Raw genomic sequence first — 20501 nt, 5'->3', positions numbered from 1 at the left:
GGTGAGTAGTGCTCCAACAACAGAAGCCAGAGAGAGACTTTTATAGAGAAAAGGTCATTATTGATTGGCTATAGCTTAAAGCCCAGTTGGTGTTTGTGATGGGTTGTCCTTGAGTTTCAGTTTCATAACCTTGAGGGCTTTTCAGGCTTAGGTTTTGGGTTGCTTACTTTAGCATTCCCAGCATTAGCCACCTCTGTCTAATGGCCCCTGGATTAATTAATTTAACCCAGCTCATCTTTTAAGATGCGGCTCAGTGGGTTGCTACCTCCATGGTGCCTTTCCTTACCCCAACCATCCACCCAAAGGTAGGACTGATTCTTCCTCTTTTAAGCTCCCACTGTGACCTGTACAGATTTCTACCGTAATATTAATAATATTTTATTTTTGTTCTCGTAGGTCTATCTCTCCCATCAGATTATGAGCCCTTTAGAAAAGAGACCACGTGTTCTTCATTTTAGAGTCTTCACAACTTTTCATAGAGCTTGTGACTTAGTGTCATTTTAATTTTGAAAATACATCTTAGTGCACAAATACTATTATAATACACTGTCACTGTAAACATTCTAAGCAATAAAGATAATGAGAAAGTCCTCCTTGACCCCAGTTCAATGTCACTTCCTTCCCAGAGTAATCCATTAATAATGCATCCTTCCAGGCCTTTGTCTATGCCGTTACATACCTACAAACATGGAGAAATATATAGTTTTAAAGAGGTAAATATAATAGGATTATACCAGTAATTATTTTACAACATATCTTTTTTTTTTTTTTCTTTTAAAAATATCTTCCAGGGAGTTCCCATCATGGCTCAGTGGTTAACGAATCCGACTAGGAACCATGAGGTTGCGGGTTCGATCCCTGCCCCTTGCTCGGTGGGTTAATGATCCGGCGTTGCCGTGAGCTGTGGTGTAGGTTGCAGACGCAGCTCGGATCCCGCGTTGCTGTGGCTCTGGCGTAGGCTGGCATCTACAGCTCCGATTCAACCCCTAGCCTGGGAACCTCCATATGCCGCAGGAGCAGCCGAAGAAATGGCCAAAAGGACCAAAAAAAAAAAAAAAAAAAAAATCTTCCAGACACCTTAACAAATTGGTATGTATAAATCTCCCCTTTCTACTTTTTTTTTTTTTTGTCTTTTTTTGTTGTTGTTGTTGTTGTTGTTGTTGTTGTTGTTGCTATTTCTTGGGCCGCTCCGCGCATATGGAGGTTCCAGGCTAGGGTTGAATCGGAGCTGTAGCCACCGCCTACGCCAGAGCCACAGCAACGCAGGATCCGAGCCGCGTCTGCAACCTTCACCACAGCTCACGGCAATGCCAGATCGTTAACCCACCGAGCAAGGGCAGGGACTGAACCCGCAACCTAATGGTTCCTAGTCGGATTCGTTAACCACTGCGCCACGACGGGAACTCCTACTTTGTTTTTTTTTTAATTTTTTATGGCTGCACCCACAGCACATGGAAGTTCCCAGGCCAGAGGTGGAATCCGAGCTACAGCTGCCAGCCACAGCCACAGCCACAGCAACATCCGATCCGAGCCTTGTCTGCATCTTAGACCAGAGCTCACAGAAATGCTGAATCCTTAACCCACTGAGCAAGGCCAGGGATTGAACCTGCATCCTCATGAATACTAGTTAGGTTCATTACCGCTGAGCCACAGTGGGAACCCTCACCCATTCTAACTGCCAGTGTTTCCTGGTTTGAATATACCATAGTTGAATTAGCTTGTTGTCTACTAATGGTCATTTATGTGTTTTCCAATATTTAGCTCTTATAAACAATACTTCAACGAATATCCCCAGACATACCTCTTAGAATGTATGGCTGAGTATTTCTGTGTCAGTGGCTTCCAACCAAACAATATTGGGCTCACCTGTGGAGCTTTTAAAAAATGAACGTAGATGCAAAAATCCTTAACAAATATTAGCTAGTCAATTCAAACAATGTATAAAAAGCTGGTTAAACATGCTAAAATCAACTAATATAAATCACATCACATCAGCAAACTAATGAAGAAAAATCCTACGATCATATCAAAAAAGCATTTGGCAAAATTACACAGCTATTCATGATAAAAAGTCTCAGCAAACTAGGCATAGAGGGCAGCCTCCTCAAATTGATACGGACTCTCTGCTGTATTGTATATCAACTATACTTCAATCTTTAAAATTCAATAAAAAAAGAAGCTCTACGGGAGTAGATTTCCACACAGCAGAAATGAATCTGACTAGTATCATTGGATGATAGGTCCAATCCCTGGCCTCCCTCAGTGGGTTGGGGATCTGGCGTTGCTGTGAGCTGTGGTGTAAGTCGCAGATGAGGCTTGATCCCACATGGCTGTGGCTGTGGCTGTGGCTGTGGCTGGCAGCTGCAGCTCTGATTAGACCCGTAGCCTGGGAACCTCCATATGCTGAGGATGTGGCCCTAAAAAAAAAAAAAAAAAAAAACGTAGAATATCTACCAAAACCCTAGTGCTAACATCCTATTTAATAGTGAGAACCTAAATGCCTTCTCCCAAGGACCAGAAACAGGGCAAGGATGTACCCTCTCACTCTGCCTTTCAGCATTGTACTGGAAGTCCTAGCTAATGTAATAAAGAAGAAAAAAAAAGGCATAACATGTATACAAATTAAGAAGGAAGAAAAGGAAGAAATAAAACCATTTTTGTTTGCGGATAATATGATTGTCTGTGTAGAAAATCCCAAAGAATCCACCATAAATCTCCTGAAACTAGCAAACGATTATAGCAAGCTTTCAGGGTATGAAGTTAATTGCTTTCCTACATACCAGCCAGTGAAAAATTGGAACCTAAAAGCCAAACACCATTTATATTAACACCCCCAGATAGAAATATTTAATGATAAATCTAACACAATTTTTAGAGATCTAGGGAGTTCTCTTGCAGTGCAGTAGGTTAAGGATCAGGTGTTGTCACTGCAGTGGCTTGGGTCGTTGCTGTGGCTCGGGTTTGATCCCTGGCCCAGAAACTTCCACATGCCGTGGGCGTGGCTGAAAAAATTTTTCTAGAAGGTCTATATTAGGATAACTAGGAGCAAGGCCAATAGAAATCAAAGAAAGAAATGAATGGAGAGACATTCCATGTTTGTGGATAGGAAGACTCAAATATGTTAAAATATTGGTTCTTCCCAACTCATCTATAAGTTCAATGCAGTTACCATCAAAATCCCAGCAAGTTACCTGTGGCTGTCAACAAACCGATGCCAAAGTTCATTATCAAAAGGGAAAAGACAGAATAACCAACACTGAAGAAGAACAAGCACTGAAGAACAAGGTTGGAGGACTGACTCTACCTGACTTTAAGACTTACAGGAGAGCGTGGTATTTGTGAAAGAGTAGACAACTAGATCAATGGAACAGAATAGAGAGTTCAGCTAGAGACCCACACACATACGGTCAACAGATCTCTGACAAAATAGCAAAGACAAGTCAATGGGGAAGTGGTCTTCAGGGTCTTTTGAACAAATGGACATCCACCTGCAGCACCGTCAATCTAGACACAGACTTGACATCGTTCACAAAAAGTAACTCTAAACGGACCACAGGCTTTACATTTGTAAAATATGAAACTATTAAACTTCTCGAAGATAACGTGGGAGAAAATCTAAGCACTCGTGCATTGGGCAGGTGCTTTTTTGATACAACATCAAAAGTGTGACCCATGAAAGAAAATATAGACACACTAGACTTCATTAAAATTTTAAAAACTGCTTTCTGATAGACACGATTCAGAAAATGAAGACAGGCACAGAATGGGAGACAATCTCTTCAAAATGCATAACTGATAAAAAACTGTTATCAGCATACTCAAAGAACTCTGAAAACTCATCAATAAGAAAACAATCTAATTTTAAAATGGTCCGAAATTCTAAACATACAGCTCACCAACAAAGACACACAGATGGCATATAAACATAAGAAAAAAAAAGCTGTTAGAGAATTGCAAATTAAAACAAGATACTACTGAAGACCTATTAGTTAATGGCTTAAATCTAAAACAATGGCAACCGCAGATGTTTGCAAGAATGTGGCACGACAGAAACTCTCATTCATTGCTGGTGGGAATGCAAAATGGTACAGGCCTTTTAGAAGACAATTCGGCAGTTTCTTACAAAACGAAACATAAGCTTGCCATATGATCCAGCAGTCATCAGGCTCCTGGAGATTTACCCAAATGAGTTGAAAACTTAGGTCCACAGAAGACCTGCACATGAATATTAATAGACGTTCTAAACTTGGAGGCAGCCAAGAAGTCCTTCAATAGGTGAATAGATAAACCAAGGGTGGCATATCCATACAATGGGTTGTAACTCAGCCATAAAAAGAAATGTCATCAAGCCATGAACATCCATGGAGGAAAGGTATATATTGTGCAGTTCCAATTTTATGGCATTGTTACCATCCTCATCATCACTGTCCTGTTTTTGGTCCCATACTGAGTGCAGAAAGCACCTCCATACCAGTTGGCCTGATCTGATCTGATCTGATCTGCACAAGGATCCCACAAGGCAGGTGGGGCAGAGGTCTTGATATCAGGTTTCAGAGGGGGATGGTTTGTTCGGGAGATTGCCCTGCCTGGAAACAAAATCACATCTTTCCATCCTAGATCTTGTACCTCTCTGCCTCCAGTTCAGCCTCCCGGGCCTCAGTGGGCCTCAGATCATGGTGGCGGGGATGCGGGGTATCTTATCATGGGCCTTGATGTGTTGTTGTGGAAAGGAGTGCAGAAGAGAGGGTTGAACAAGAGGAATCAGTGGTGCCTCTTTTCTCTGGTCCCTGGACCCAGGCTCTCCCCGCTCAGTCTCTCCCTGTTACAGGCATTGACCCTCACGACACGCAGGAGACTTGGCAGCGGGATGCTTATTATGTATTCATTGAGAGTACATCAGTGAGTTCCTCCTTCATTTGCCTGGAGGAGGCAGGTCAAGAGGTACCAACTTCTGCCCTATCAATCCTTGGGGCTAGATCTGGGCCACAGAGACGCCCACTCGCAGAAAGGAGAAAGAGGATTGTGTTTAGGTAGGAGAGTGCCCCTGAGACATCCATAGGTGATGGAGATGTGCTGAGGGAATTCCGAGGGTGGGAAATGGGAAAGCAGTGGGGGGATCTCTTTCACTGGCCTCTGGTCACCATGGTAACCATGGTACCTTGAGAGAAGTATAACTGATCATTTTAAGTCAGAAGGCTTTCTGTTCATTTTGTGTTGTAGGTTTTGTTTTGTTTTCTTTTCTAACCTCTTCCATACCTAGGAGCTCCTCAAAGGTAGTGTTGCGAGTTGTTCAGGCAGGACTTGTCAGCATGGGAGCAGGGCACGGCGCCTGGTAGACACCAACGGTATATCAAAGGGGTTTCTTACCAGAACCTTTGTGACTCATTTTCCATGGCTTCCACTTTCAGACCACTCCAGCCATGCTAAGTATCTCTCAGTTCCCTAAGAGCGATCTGTTTCTCCCCCAGGTCTTCCTCTGCCCGGTTTTCTGGGTCTCCCATCCCCACTCATCCTCGGGGATTCAGTGTAAACATCCCCTCTTCTCAGAGACCTGCCTTTATCTCTGGGTTAAGTCCTCATAGTATAGGTTCCTACAGTATTTTGAGCTTCCTCTACCATAATGCTAATTATTCTTTAACTATATTTAATTCTCATAGACTTTATGCTCAATGACAAGTCTTCTCAACCTCAACACTGTCTACATTTTGGGCCAGATGATTCTTCGCTTGGGGGGCTCTCCTACGCATTATAGGATATTGACAGCATCCCTGTAGCAACCCCTTCCCAAATCATGATAATCACAAATGTCTGCAGACATTCCAGATGTCCCTTGGGATGAAGAGGCACAAAACTGCCCCATGTTGAGGATCTCTGTTCTATGAACACAGGGTCTGTGACTATCGTGTTTACATTGACATTCTAAGCTTCCTTCATGCTCCCATTCAGGAGAAACTACCAGTTCTTCATCTCCAAGATTTAAAGGAGACAAAGAATGAGAGAGAAAGCCCGCCTGGCCGGCTACACATGTGCACAGCTAGGGACTTTCTCTCCAGATGGAACACGTGTAAAAGGCAGGCACCTGCTATTCGCTAAGTGCAGAAGGAGCAGTGCTAGAAGCAAGACAGGGCCTTGCATCCCAGCTCCAACATTTGCTGGCAGTGGAATTTATTTTCTAGGCTTCAGCATATGCGGCTATCACTCCTCCTAAAGTCTTGGGAAGACTAAACTGTATGTGGAAGTGACAAAACAGGCTTTGTTCCAGATTGTTCTGAAAGGGGCACTAGGCTTCTCTCTTAGCTCTGGAATGGTGGCTCCAGTTACTGGTTGGTGACCCAAGCTGTTTGGTCTGTGTCTCCAGCTTGGGGATCAGGGAGGCCTGAGCTGAGGATCTGCTCTGCCATCGCATCTCCTTAGGCAAGTGACTCCCTGCCCAGGTCGCGGTTTCCTGCTCCCCAAAATGGGAATAGTGAGGGTGAGCCCTGCGTAGGGTTGCTGTGAAGAAAATCATGACAGTGGTTGTGTAGTTCTTAGCAGGGTCATCTATTACCCATCATTTTTTTTTTTTTTTGGCCACACCCACAGCATAAAGTTCCCAGGCCAGGGATTAAACCTGTGCCACAACAGTGACGACACTGTATCCTTAACCGCTAGGCCACCAGGGAATTCCAGCCATTACCCATTATTATTAGGATATACCAGCATCACCCACAGAGCACCAGCAGCTGGCCGGACACTGGGTCTTAGGAGAATCCCTGTGATGGGCGAGGCAAGTGGCGAGGGTGGCCTGTCCAGGTCTGCACTCTCTCCCTCCACTGTCCTGTTTATGGGTCACCTTCACCAGTCCGGATTCCATCCTGGAACATATCAGGACACCGCAGAGATGACTTCCTTGAGTCATGGTGGCACTGCTGCTGGAGATGGTTTTCATCTCAGGGTGCTCCCAGATTCACTGTCTTAGCTATCCATGCTTTCATGGGCACAGACTTGAACTGCTTTGGCTCCTCTGTTCCCCTTTGCACCTGCTCAGAGTCACGCATTAAAAAGGAATGTCAGAGATGCTAGTGCCTTTAACCATCCTAGTGCCTTGCCCAGTGGCTGGATCAAAATAGGTGCTCCATAATATGTAAGAGTTCCCGTTGTGGCACAGTGGTTAACGAATCTGACTAGGAACCATGAGGCTGCGGGTTCAATCCCTGTCCTTGTTCAGTGGGTTAAGGATCTGGCGTTGCCATGAGCTGTGGTGTATGTGGTGCATACGTGGCTCGGATCCCACATTGCTGTGGCTCTGGTGTAGGCCAGTGGCTACAGCTCCGATTAGACCCCTAGCCTGGGAACCTCCACATGCCATGGAAGAGGCCCTAGAAAAGGCAAAAAGACAAAAAAAATAATAATAATAAGTGCTCCATAATATATATAAATATATATATATATTGCCTTTTTAGGGTCGCACCTGCAGCATATGGAAGTTCCCAGGTCAAATCTGAGCTACAGCTGCTGGCCTACACCACAGCCACAGCAATGCGGGATCTGAGCCTCATCTGTGACCCATACTACAGTTCATGCCAACGACAGATCCTTAACCCACTGAGCCGTGCCAGGGATTGAACCCGAATCCTCATGGATCCTAGTTGGGTTCATTATCCACTGAGCCCCGAAGGGAGCTCCAAGTGCTCCATAAATATTTATGGAATGAATGAATAATGCTTTTGAAAACTGCCTCCCACAAAATGCCTACAAGTATGCTCACCCAAAGTGCCTGCTGCAGCTACAGTGGGAGAAGTTTCCACTGCCCCATTTTCCAGGAGCCTTTTTCTTTCCTGGGCATCAAATATTCTTTAATGCAGCAGCTGGAGCTAAAAAACAAACAAACAAACAAAACCCACTTTTTTCCTTTCAATAAAATGTAACTTTGTCCCCATATTTCACCTTAACAGTTTCCTTCTTCACTGCATGGGGATTTTGAACATAGTTTGAAAATTGGAAAGACCCATAAAAGCTCATTGCTACTGTTTCATGTGAATTAACAAATTATTGGAGGTTTAAAGCCAAAGAAGCCTGAGCCACTCTCTAGTCCTTGTTTTCCATAGTTATAACCATCTCTAAATGGGTTCACTGTAGCAAAATTATATTTGAAAGAAACAAAGAGAAATATAAGATCAGGGATTCTTTTGAAAGAGTCATGGAAGAGTAGTTTAATTGCTAGGGGTCTCTTATTCCTGCAGGCATAACCTATTCCTCAGTGACATCAGTGAAACAGTGAGGCAGACAGAAATGCTCCCGCTTCAGGCTACTTTTTTGCTCTTGCTGAGGGATGTCAGAATTTAGAATTTTGTTTTTTATTTTTTATAGCAAATAATACTTTAATTCAACTATTAGTTCAATGAATTTTCATCTTTTTTTCTGGGCATAATGCTTTGTTTCTTTCTTAAACTGGCATATATGTGACTTACAAATTTGCGTTAATTTCAGGAGTACAGCAGCATAAATACGTAAATCAGTTATACATATATATATATATTCCTTTTTGTATTTAGAATTTTTAAAAGCACACCTGACCTTGACTCTAATCATCTGTAAACAATGGCCACAGGGATCCTTCTAAAACACATCCAATCTTTTCTTTAAATTTCTTTTTTATGGCTGCACCCCGTGGCATATGGAAATTCCCGGGGCTGGGTGGGAATCAGAGCTGCAGCAGCCAGCCTACACCACAGCCATGGCAACACCAGATCCTTAACCCACTGATAGAGGCCAGGGATTGACCCGTCATCCTCACAGACGCTACGTCGGGTTCTTAAACCCCTGAGCCACAACGGGAACTCCACACATTTAATTTTGGCTGCTGGAACACCATTCTCTTCTGGTTTTCCTCCTACTGTATTGTTTTTCTCTTCTTTGTCTCCACTGAAGGCCCAGCCTACCATTAGGAGTAGGAGCCACTGTGGGCGTCCTATCTCTCACCTGTAAGTGCATCTTCACAAATCAGGATGAAGTCTGGAGCCCACGGATGTGGCCACGAGGCCCCCTCCCACTTTTCCAGTCTGATGCCTGCACGCTGCACCCCCACACCTCACCGGAGCATGGCCCGTTTCAGTCACTCTGAAACCCAACTCTGAAATCCAAGCTTTTGCACAGGCTAGTTGCTCTTCCTGTTCTCACTCCCCTAGAATATCACTCTAGGGGACACGACATGGGACACCCAGATCCTCTGAGGTGGTCAGGACCCTGGGAGGCCCAGATCCCTCTCCAGGAAAGCTCTCGCTGCCCTGTTGTGAGCAGTGCATGCGAAGGCAGCACTGCTACCGTCCACACAGCCTCCAGGTCCAATTACTGAGTAAGGTGGGGGAGGGCAGGCCCAGCAGTGTCAGCCCCTCTGAGAGGGACCCTGTGACAGGCTGTCTTCTCTCCAGAGCCCCACACCTGGTTCACAAGGCTGACTGAGACTACGTGGCAGGTGGATTTCTTCCTTGGCCCAGTCCTGCCTCCTTCATCTTCCCTTCCCAGGAATCGACCCTACAGACCATCTTATATCCCAAACTCCATCTCAGCATCTTCTTCCCAAGAAGCCAGCAGCTTCTTCCCAATCCCACCCTATCCTATACCTCCTTCTGCCCTGATTCTGGGCGAAGACCTCTTCTAGTTAACCAGACAACACCCACTCTTGTCCCATCTTTCATGTCACCCCCCACCCGCCTCATAATTGCCTATGTAAGGGTCTGTAGCCCCAACTGGATCAGAAGCTCCATCTGGCAAGCTCATCTTGGTGTACCCAGACCTAGCACAATTCCCAGTACCTAAGTGACATTCAGTCAACTATCAGAAATCCCAGAGAGCAGGGAATTGGAAATCGGTATTAGAAATCCACTGTTTGTATGTTCAGAAATGAACAGATGAGTTCCCCCTTTTCGTGGAGATTTTCTGATGGCCTGGGAAGCCATTGCTTATGAAATGAAAGCATCAACATTTCTGAGCCATAAGAAACTTGAGAGAGGAAGCACCATTTTTTAAAATAGGTGGACTGGAGTTCCTGTCATGGCTTAGCGGAAATGAATCTGACTAGTATCCATGAGGACGCAGGTTTGATCCCTGGCCTCACTCAGGGGGTTAAGGATCCCGCGTTGCTGTGAGCTGTGGTGTAGGTCACAGATGCAGCTCGGATCCAGCGTCGCTGTGACTGTGGTGTCGTCTGGCAGCTGCAGCTCTGATTGGACCCCAGCCTGGGAACTTCCATATGCCGCAGGTGTGGCCCTAAAAAGAGGAAAAAAAAAAAAGGTGGACCTATTGTACAGCACAGGGAATTATATCCAGTCTCTTGGGATAGAACATGATGGAAGAGAGTATGAGAAAAAGAATGCATATGAATATATGTATGACTGGGTCATTAGGCTGTACAGCAGACATTGGCACCACACTATAAATTGACTGCACTTTAATTGATAGCAAATGTCATTGAGTTGCAAAGAAATAGATGGATCATGAAGAGAACCATGCTAGGATGAGGTATGCCATGGCTGTAGCCATTTCTGCATCTATTCATAAAGAAGCTTGTCACCTGGATAAGACACCATCCTGCAGATATGTTCAAAAGAGTTTTAAAAATACTCTTAAAAGCTGAGCATTGAATGGGGACTGGCATTCCCTGGGGTATGGAGGGCCTGAGGAGCAGTGTATATATAGTAAGCCTTCCAGCGTTTGCTTCCTTTAACAGCCATGGGACTCTCTGGGGCCATTTTAGGTCCTGCAGCCAGAAAGAGGCTGCCTAGACTCTCTTCCTGAGTAGCTGCAGGATAATCGAGCAGAGAGAGGCAAGAGCTCCCCTTCCATCTCTTGACGCCCCCCCCCCTTTTCTATGGCACACGTCCCTCTACAAGCAGATTTGCCAAATGAGTAGGAAGAATACCTGACATATGCCGAGTCCTCCATATGTGCCAGGCCTGGGCTGGAAACCCGATGTGGGTTATCTGAGTAAACAGGTTGCACGTTGCCGGCAGCAACCCTGGGAGATCAGCATTATCCCCAAACAGGTGCAGAAGCTGAAATGCAGAGATTAAGTTGCCCGGAGTCATAGGAACACCAAAATCAGGGTTTGAATCCGGGTCTCTCTGACCCGATGGCTCACCCTCTGAGCCACAAATGCCATCACCTCAGAGAGAAGGTGCCTGTCATTTGGACTGACTGGGCCGCTCTCAGGGAGAGAGGGAGACAGGGCGCAGGGAGGCAGCTGCTCACAGCCTCTGCTCTGCTGTGTCAGCAAAGACCCAGCTTATTAGGTCTGAGGCTGCTGTGTTCCACTTTCTGAAATATGTTAAATGCTTTAAAAGTTCTGGGCCCACTTCCAATGTGGGGAGTGCAGGGGCGGTGGGATTGGGGGGGGCAGTGGTTTCAGTTTCTACACACCACCAAGCAATTCTCCAAACACCACCTGGATGTCCTACAATTTAACTCAATTCTGACCCTTTCGGATTCCAGTCTGAGGGCTCAGTCCTACAAGGCTGCCCTCCTGGAATTCCTCTGTGGCTCAGCGGGTGAAGAACCTGACAGAATGTCCATGAGAATGTGGGTTTGATCCCTGGTCTCTCTCAGTGGGTTAAGGATCCGGTGTTGCCACAAGCTGCGGGGTAGACCACAGAGGCGGCTCCAATTCAACCTCCTGGCCTGGGAACTTCCATGTGCCGCAGGTGCAGCCCTCCCTAAAAAGAAAATAATAAAAAATAAATGATATGAATCAACAGCCAGATAAAGAGGTACATGGGATCTGGAACAAAGGAACTTCTGTGCTCATGGAGGGTGGGGTCAGGTAGCAAAGAGAAGCATTTTGGTTCCCCAGTCTGGAAGCTCTCAAACCCCCTCCTTTGGGGTTTTGATGAAGGCTTCATTGCATAGGCATGATGGACTAAGTCATGGAACACTGGTGGTCCATGCAACCTCTAGCCCCTCCCTGGAAGGCAGGGTGGAACTGAAGGTTGATTCCCCCGGCAACCAGCCTCCATCCTTAGGTGCTTTCATCTCATTCACATAAACCCAGTTGTGGTGGAATGGGGCTCGTTAGAAAGAACGAGATACCCATTTCACCCTTTCGGCTCTGATTTCAGGAACTTAGGACACAAAACCATAGATGTGAGGATTTATTACTAGATTCTCAGTTCCATTTCATGGACCCATATGTCTATTTTGATGTCAGCACCACACTGTCTGGATAACTGTAGCTTTGTAGTAAGTTTTGAAATTGAGACGTGCGAGTCCTCCGTCTTTGTTCTTTTTCAGGATTGTTTGTACTATTCTAGATCTCTTGCATGTCTATAAGAATTTTATGATGGGCCTGCCAATTTCTGCAAAAAGGCCACTAGGATTTTGATAAGGATTACACCGAATCTGTAAATAATTGGGGGGAAGGTTGCCATCTTAACAATATTAAGTCTTGTGCTCCGTGGACACATATGTTTTTCTATTCATTTAGGCTAACTTTAATTTCTTTCAGCAATGTTTTATAGTTTTCAGTGGACAAATCTTATAATAATTTTGTTCTATTGATTTCTAAATATTTTTATCTTTTTGATGCTCTTGTAAATGGAATTGTATTATTAATTTAATTTTTGGATTATTCATTGCTAGTGTATAGAAATACAAACAATTTTTGTATAATTATCTTATAGCCTGTACCTTGCTAAACCTATGTATGAATTCTATTTTGTTGTTGTTGTTTTCTTGTTGCTGTGGATTCTTTAGGATATTCGATATACATAATCATGTCATCTGTGGATAAAAAATAATCTTCCTTTTTCCCTTCCAATTTGGATGCCTTTTACTTCTCTTTCTTGTATGATTGCCCCGGCTAGAATTTTCAATACCGTATTGAATAGAAGTGATGAGGGTCGGTGTCCCCGTCGTGGCGCAGTGGTTAACGAATCCGACTAGGAACCATGGGGTTGCGGGTTTGCCCTTGTCTGGCGTTGCCGTGAGCTGTGGTGGGGGTTGCAGGTGCGGCTCAGATCCCCCGTTGCTGTGGCTCTGGCGTAGGCTGGTGGCTACAGCTCTGATTCGACCCCTAGCCTGGGAACTCCATATGCTGCGGGAGCGGCCCTAGAAATGGCAAAAAAAAAAAAAAATAAAATAAAATAAAAAAATAAAATAAAAAGTCATGAGGGTAGACATCCTTTTCTTTGTCCCCAAACTTGGGGGGAAAGCATTTAGTCTTTTACCAGTAAGTATGATATTAGCTGTGGGTTTTTGACAACTGCCCTTATCAGGTTGAGGAAGTTCCCCTTCTATTCCTATTTTATTGGGTGTTTTTGTCATGCAAGGGTGTTGGAGTTTGTCAAATGCTTTTTCTGCATCTATTAAGATGATCATGCTATTTTTGTCTTTTATTATAAGACATTAATTGCTTTTGGAAGTTGAACCAACCTTGCATCCTGGGACAAATTAATTATGGTACATAATCCTTTTTATATGTTGCTGGCTTTAGTATTTTTAAACTTTGTGGAGGATTTTGGCTCTGTAGTCACAAAGGATATTAGCCTAGAGTTTTCTTTTTCTGTAATTACTTTGCTGGTTTCGGTATCAGGGTAATATGGGCCAAATGGAATGAGCTGGAAAGTGTCCTCTCCTTTTTTTTTGAAGAGTTTGTAAAGGCTTGGTATTAATTACTTTTTTAAGCTTTGATAGAATTCATCAGAGAAGCCAGGTTTTCAGTATATTCACAAAGATGTGCAACCACCACTGCGGTCTAATTTTAGAGCATTTCTATTGCCCCAAAGAGAAATCCTGTGCCCATTAGCAGTTAACACCTCCCTTCCCACAGCCTCAGGCAACCACTGCTCTACTTTTTTAGATTTGCCTTTTCTGGGTATTTTATATAAATGAAATCATGTAATATGTGGCATTTGATGACTGGTTTCCTTCACTTAGGAGATTGCTTTCAAGGTTCACCATCCTTATATGAATCCTTCATTTCTTTTAATTGCTAAATAACATTCTATTGCATTGATGTACCAAATTCTGTTTATCATCAAATGAGAATTTGTGTGAATCAGCAATGTTTTTAAAAACATGACTTTTTAAATTTCATCCAGCATTTTCATGGTCTTCACCAACTGAATCGCCAGAAACAAAAATCAAGTTGTGCCTTTCCCATTCAACTTGTTCTGCCTTTTTAGGGCAAAGGCTATGGCCAAAGGATCTGGTGACCCAGCATAAAAAAACCTCCAGCATTTCCATAACTGAGGGCTTTAGGCAGAGGAATACAGGATCCCAAATGAAGGAACAAAGAAATCCTCCCATCCGTATATAGCACATATTAACTAACTGTTTGTAAGCATCTACTGCCTATGGGCCAGGCCCTGTATAGGAGACTGGAACTGCAAAAGTGTCTACGACAGACCTGGTCCCTGCCCAGAAAGCTTACATTTTAACAGAAAACAATCAAACAGGCAAGCTGCAATGCAGTACGATAACTGCAATGAAAAGGGAGAACAGAGGAATATGGGAGGGAATAGGAGGCTCACAGCCTAGTGTGGTGAGAGCAGGACAGTCTTCCTGAGGCTACAGGAGCTACTTCAGTTGTGTGTTTGTGAGGTAGGAGGTGGAGATGCGAATGAATTTCCTTGCACTGCTCCCAGTCCTTTATCCAGAGACCCTGATGCAGAAATAATTTCAACAACCCATGCCCTCTTCCTGGTAGGACAATGAGCTTAGCACAGTGCTTGGCAGACACGGCAGGTTCTCTCTCCCTCTTCTCTCATGGGATGTGTGTGTGTGCGCGCGCGCACACATGCATGTGTTTGTAAGGGACACAAACACACACAAAACAAATGAATCCATGCCAAGCTCAATTGTATCCCCCAAGTGATACATGAGTGCTTTCTTCTTCAAGGGCAGAGCGGAATTGGGGAACGTAAAGCTTGTTTTTCAAATCAGTTCTCCAGGGGCAGGGCTGTCCAGCAGAATGCTCCGCGATGAGAGAAATATTCTGAATCTGTGCTCCGTGATACAGTAGCCACTAGCCACACATGACTATGGAGCACTTGAAATGCAGATAGTGTGATTGAAGCACTGAATTTTCATCTCTATTTCATTTTAATTGGTTTATAACTTTGAATAGTCACAGGTGGCTCGTGGCTCCTATATGAGACAAGATTCCAGACCCATCACTACATTTATTTACGGATGCAGTTTTCAAAGAGCTTTCACCTCCCTTGACCCTTATGGTCTCTTTTGGTCCTCACAATAGTCTTATGGGAGATAGACACCAGGCATCATTAATCCCATTTTACAGGTAAGGAAACTGAGGCTCAGAGGTGCCCCAGCTAATGACGGAGCTTAGTCGAGAGATGTGGGCTCCTGAACTGAGAGAGTGAGGTTCTCCCCATCCAGACATCAGATGATGACCACGAGGGCAAAATAATGTCTCACTTCATGGCTATGACTGTTTAAAGGGTTAGACAGGTGCCGGGAGCCAGCATTGGACTAGTAGAACATCCAAGTCCAATCCCAGAGCAAGAACGGTGACCATTCCCATAGCCGGCCACTAGAGGGGGCTGCTGTCAGAGCCACAAGCTCTGACACCAGGCTTTTCTAGGCTTTTCAAAGGTGGACTAGATGGTCAACTTCTTGGTAATATTTCCATGTCATACGCGGGAACTGGCTCCCTAATATCTTTCCTGAGGTCCAAATGCACTGATTAGATTCAGGGTCTTTTTTTGGCCTAAGATTACTTAGAGGCAAATTTTCAAAGAATCATTAAGCCTTATCAATCATTTTCTGAAAGTAGGCTTGTGTAGGAGGAAGAAAGAATAGGAGAGTAATGGGAAGAGAGCAGGCTGGGAGAGGGTAGGATTTATGAAGGGAATAGGTCACTGAAAAGGTAGGAGCAGAGGAAACTGAAGCCACCATCATTGCTCTTAGATGACAGGTCAGCGGTCGGAGGGCTGGGCTGGGGATGTGAAAGTCACAGACCCAGAGCCTAGACCCCCTCTGCTGTCCTGGGGAGAGCCTCCCAGGAACTCCCACCCCAGATGCTTAACAGGAAAGTTGTTGAGAGGGACGATCTGTCATGGGTGGCTGAACGCAAGGCCCCGATGCTTTTTATGCAGAACATTTTTCAGGGTTGTGTTTGCAGCAGGTGCTCTTGAGAGGTGAGATACTGTCTCCCTCTGGACAAAGAGCAGGCTGCTCACACGCTCTCTAGAGCGGTGACCGCCTCAAGCCCAGCGATCCCCAGCTTTGATACAAGCCTGCTGAGTGGACAGCTTCCCTGGGTTCCTTGGCATGGCCCCGTGTGACTCCGGGGCTTGGGACACAGATGCCAATGTGCTGCTCACACTGCTGTCTGTGCCATAAGTAGCAGAGTCCTTGGTCTCTGACCCAGGAGCGTCATGTCTTTTGCCAGCCTCCATGGATCAGTAACAGGCTAGCTTATCACCTGGGAAGTGGCGTGAAATCCCTGACCCAGATGGGGGGGGGCGCTTTGGGAGCCTTCTGTTTGGGAGGGAGGCCTGCAGAGATTTGCCGTTTAGAAATTCTTTTGTTTTTTATTTCCCCCTTGGTAACCATAAGTTTGTTTTCTTTGTGAGTCTGTCTCTGTGTCATAAACAAGTTCATTGGTGTGATATTTTTGTTTCTACATATAAGTGATATCATACGGTATTTGTCTTTCTCTGTCTGACTTCACTCAATATGATCATCTCTAAGTCCATCCATGTTGCTGCAAATGGCATTATTTCGTTCTTTTTTATGACTGAGTAATATTCCATTGTATAAGTATATACCACATCTTCTTGATCCATTTATCTGTTGATGGAGCATATGGCAGCTCCATTTTTAGATTTTGGAGGAAACTCCACACTATTCACCCCAGTGGCTGCACCAGTTTACATTCCTACCAACAGCATAGGAGGGTTCCCTTTTCTCCATACCCTCTCCATTTATAGAAATTCTTAAAGTTGCATCTAATTATCAAACACACTAGAAGCAGAAGGACCCACAGAAACGTATCAGCACACCTACCCCTCCCCACCCACATCCCCTTTGGCATCAGCACAGCCTTGGATGAGGCTTCCAGAGCCAGGCAGGCAGTGAGTTGCACTGGATGCCTGCCACCCCAGCTGTACCCTAAATGGTGCCACTGGCCTCGGGGAGAGAGTGGGGTGAGCCTATGATGCTTTACTGACTCTGGAGTATGCAGACTGTCCTGCTTCCCAAGAAAGGGCTGGGGCCAAGTGGCTCGAATTTCAAGGGATTTCAAAATTCTCTTACATCACTCATCTGCAGCATCATTATTAAAGAAGAGCTGAAACTGGGAATTTGAAATCACAGACATCAAGGGTCTCCTGCTTTTATTTTATTAGCCATTCTGTGTGTGTGTGTACTTTGCTGTTAGCCGCCTAGAATCCTTGTGGGAGAGATGAAAGCGAAAAACAGGCAAGCAAACAAATTTCAGAAAGGCAGAAGGCTCACACTCAGATCTCCTGCGGGAGATGTTGGCCAAGTTCAAAGGAGGTGAGAAAAGGGAGGGATGGGGATTTTCAGAACGTGAAGCTGACGAGCTCTTTGAAAGCTGTGTGTAAACAGAAGTTTTGTAAAACTTGCACTTGAAACGCGAGTCCTAGCTCGGGACTCTCTGGAGGCCCGTGGCTGCTGTCAGGAGGGTGGAAATTTAAGGCATATCTATCGTCTTTAATGTTCGTTCCTGTTTTTCCAAAAGGAAAGGAACAAAAAGCAGGTGGAGCTGACAAGGAAGCCAGTGGAGTTGATCCTAGAGAAGGGGTGTGGGGGGGCGTTCTGACATTTGGAACCATCCACGGTCTGACCATGGGGTCCGCAGTATCCACACGCCAAGGTCTGGCTTGGCAGCGTCTGGAAAGAGGCGGTGCCCTGGATTCTCTGACTAAGCCTCACTGTGGGTGTAGGAGGCAAGCTGCTCGCCCTGAGCCCTCCTGCGCTTGCCTTGCTTGGGACGCTAGGGAATGGTACCCAGAGGGACCCGACTCACCAGCTTGGGCCAGAGGAGAGGTGTTTTGGCATCTAGCCGTTTCACCAGCAGGACGGGAGGGCGCAGGGGCCGGGACAATGGGAACCAGGAGCAGGAACGCAGTCGGGAGGCTCCGGGTCTCTCCTCTCTGCTAAGTTCTCTCTCAGCCCTGCTCCCAAAATGCTGGGCATCGGTCTGCCAAAGCCCGGCTCTATGCCAGAGGAGGACTGCAGGCTGGCTCAAGCTGAAGAAGTCAGTATGCAGGGCATGCAGCATGCCAGGGAGGACCGTGTGCCTTCCCATATACAACCAAAGAGCGCTCGGCTTTCTCCTTAGAGCAAAAGTGGGCTCGGCTAAGAATGGAGGTCTTAGGTGATCAGATGCTGACGATTCCAGGCGGCTCCTGCCTCCTTGTCTGCAGCTCCTTTGTTATGCATTCTTGACCCATTTATCCTAAATCCAGGCCCCCCTGCCCTCCTGGGGCACAGCTGTGAGCCCTGACTCAATGCATTGGCCACACCCCTGGGTTTGGGGCCAGCTCTCTGTACTTTCCAATGTCTGTGAAGCTGCACGGGGTCTGCAAACGCCTCCCTCCCACCCCCACCTCAGCCCCACCTCATTGGTTGGTTTATCCCTTGCCTCTGGCCAGACAGATTAACACCCCCACCACTTCTACCCCAACAAGGCAAGTGAAGCAACTCGCTTCCTGGTCTTCTGCACAAAACAACACATGGCTCACCTGCTCTCCTTCTCTCCCTCCATGTGCCTTTGACACCCCGAGCTACCACCACTGGAGAGCCCCTGGGAGCCACCACAGAGGGAAATGTGCCAGGACTCCCCACTCCTGTAGCCCCCATGCTTTTGAGCGCCCCCAGCTGAGCCAAGCAGAGATGAACTACCCCCACCCCCCCTCCAAGCCCTGCCCAAATTGCAAAGTTTTGCCCAAAATAAATGGTTGGTGTCTGCCCTGTGTGTGGGAGTAATTGAGACCTGGCCGCAGAAAACAGAAACACCCAGTGTCATTATTGTCCCTTCCTCACATTGTGGACTCAGTGCAGCCCTTAGTTATCTTCCTATAAAATATCTTCCATCCAATTCCAGTCCTGATTAAATATTCCTTTGCCAGCTCCCAACATCGATGGCCACAGGACGAAGGCTGGAGTCTTTGGCACAGCAGCTCAGGGCACGGCCACCCAGCCTTATTTCCACCTGCCCTGCAGACCAGAGCCCAGGTGTCCTGTGCATGCCCTGGCTCTGTGCCACCGTCTCTTCTGCCCTCGGACCCCAGCCCTGTCTCCTTTTCTCACTCATCCACATGCAACTCACCTGTCGCCTGCCTTTCTATTTCCCTGCTCCTTTAGACCAACAGAGCGACCTGTCCCACCCACGAGTTTGACATTTACTTTTGTGCTATTGTGGTCCCTTCTGGTCTTTGCACCCAGACTCTGAGCTTGGAGGGCAGGGCACAGAGGGCAGGTGCAGCCTCTTCTTTGTCTCCACATCTTTCATCTAACACAGAAAGGGTATGTTGAGCTAACACGCATGTGTTCCTTTAAGCATGTTTCTGAGTTATTAGTGAGGCTCTGGACATTCTCCACATGCTGAGAATCCTGAAGAACCACCTGCTCTATGTGGTCCCCACCAGACTGTGATGGGCTTTATCTCCCCAATTCTGTATCTCAAATGCAAAGAGAGCCCCCCACCCACCCCCCGCTCTGTTTTCATCTGCTGTCCTGCTGCGTGGTCATTCTCTCAGCCGTGCTCAGAGGTTTTAGGTCATAGGTTTAGAGGCTGACAAAGGAGGCGTCCTCAAGCGTTGCCTGCTGTGACCTCGCTCTCCTAAGCCCCACCCTCCTGGCTCTGACCCTGGGAGAAATCCCAACCTCTCCATCTGGAATGGGGCCTTGTGAAATCTCTTGGCTCTTTAGCATTCGAGTTGGACATGAAGCTCTCCTCAGGTGACTGCCTGACAGGGGCACACCACCCCTCCCTTCTCCATTTACTGATCCCAGGCAGGAGAGGGCACCGGGCTCTGAAAAGACCCAGTGCCCACCCGGCATCAGCACAGATGGCTCGCTCTGCCCAAAAAGCACTCAAAGGGCTGCAGGGGAGGGGGTGCCCAGCTTGCATCTGGCTCCGCTGGCATTTCACCACGACCTTGGGAAGAAGCCCCAGTTCTCAGTTCTCGTTTTCCCAGCTGGTAACAAGGAATCCTGTAGCCAGCCCTAAGCAGCATTCATAGCATATAACTAAATAGCGATGAAAGATATAATTAGGTTCTTGAAGAAACGCATTTTGCATAAGGTGGGGATGTTACTAGGTGAAGATTTCACACTTATCAGCCGTGAATGCCCAGTGTTACTGTCCAGGGAACACATGTAGGCAGTGGTGTTTGTCACCAGAGCCCAAAAGCCATGGACTCCCCTTCAGATATGAGAGGCACAGGTGACTGGGGAAGTGACTGGCTCTGCGTTTTCCCTTTATGACATCTGTGTATTACTGAAGTATGGCATCAGTTGTGCATGTCTGCACC

This window comes from Sus scrofa, chromosome 9, assembly GCF_000003025.6.
Source record: "Sus scrofa isolate TJ Tabasco breed Duroc chromosome 9, Sscrofa11.1, whole genome shotgun sequence".
In the NCBI taxonomy this organism is placed as follows: domain Eukaryota; kingdom Metazoa; phylum Chordata; class Mammalia; order Artiodactyla; family Suidae; genus Sus; species Sus scrofa.
The sequence above is the reverse complement of the archived record's forward strand: the minus strand, read 5'-3'. Positions refer to the sequence as shown.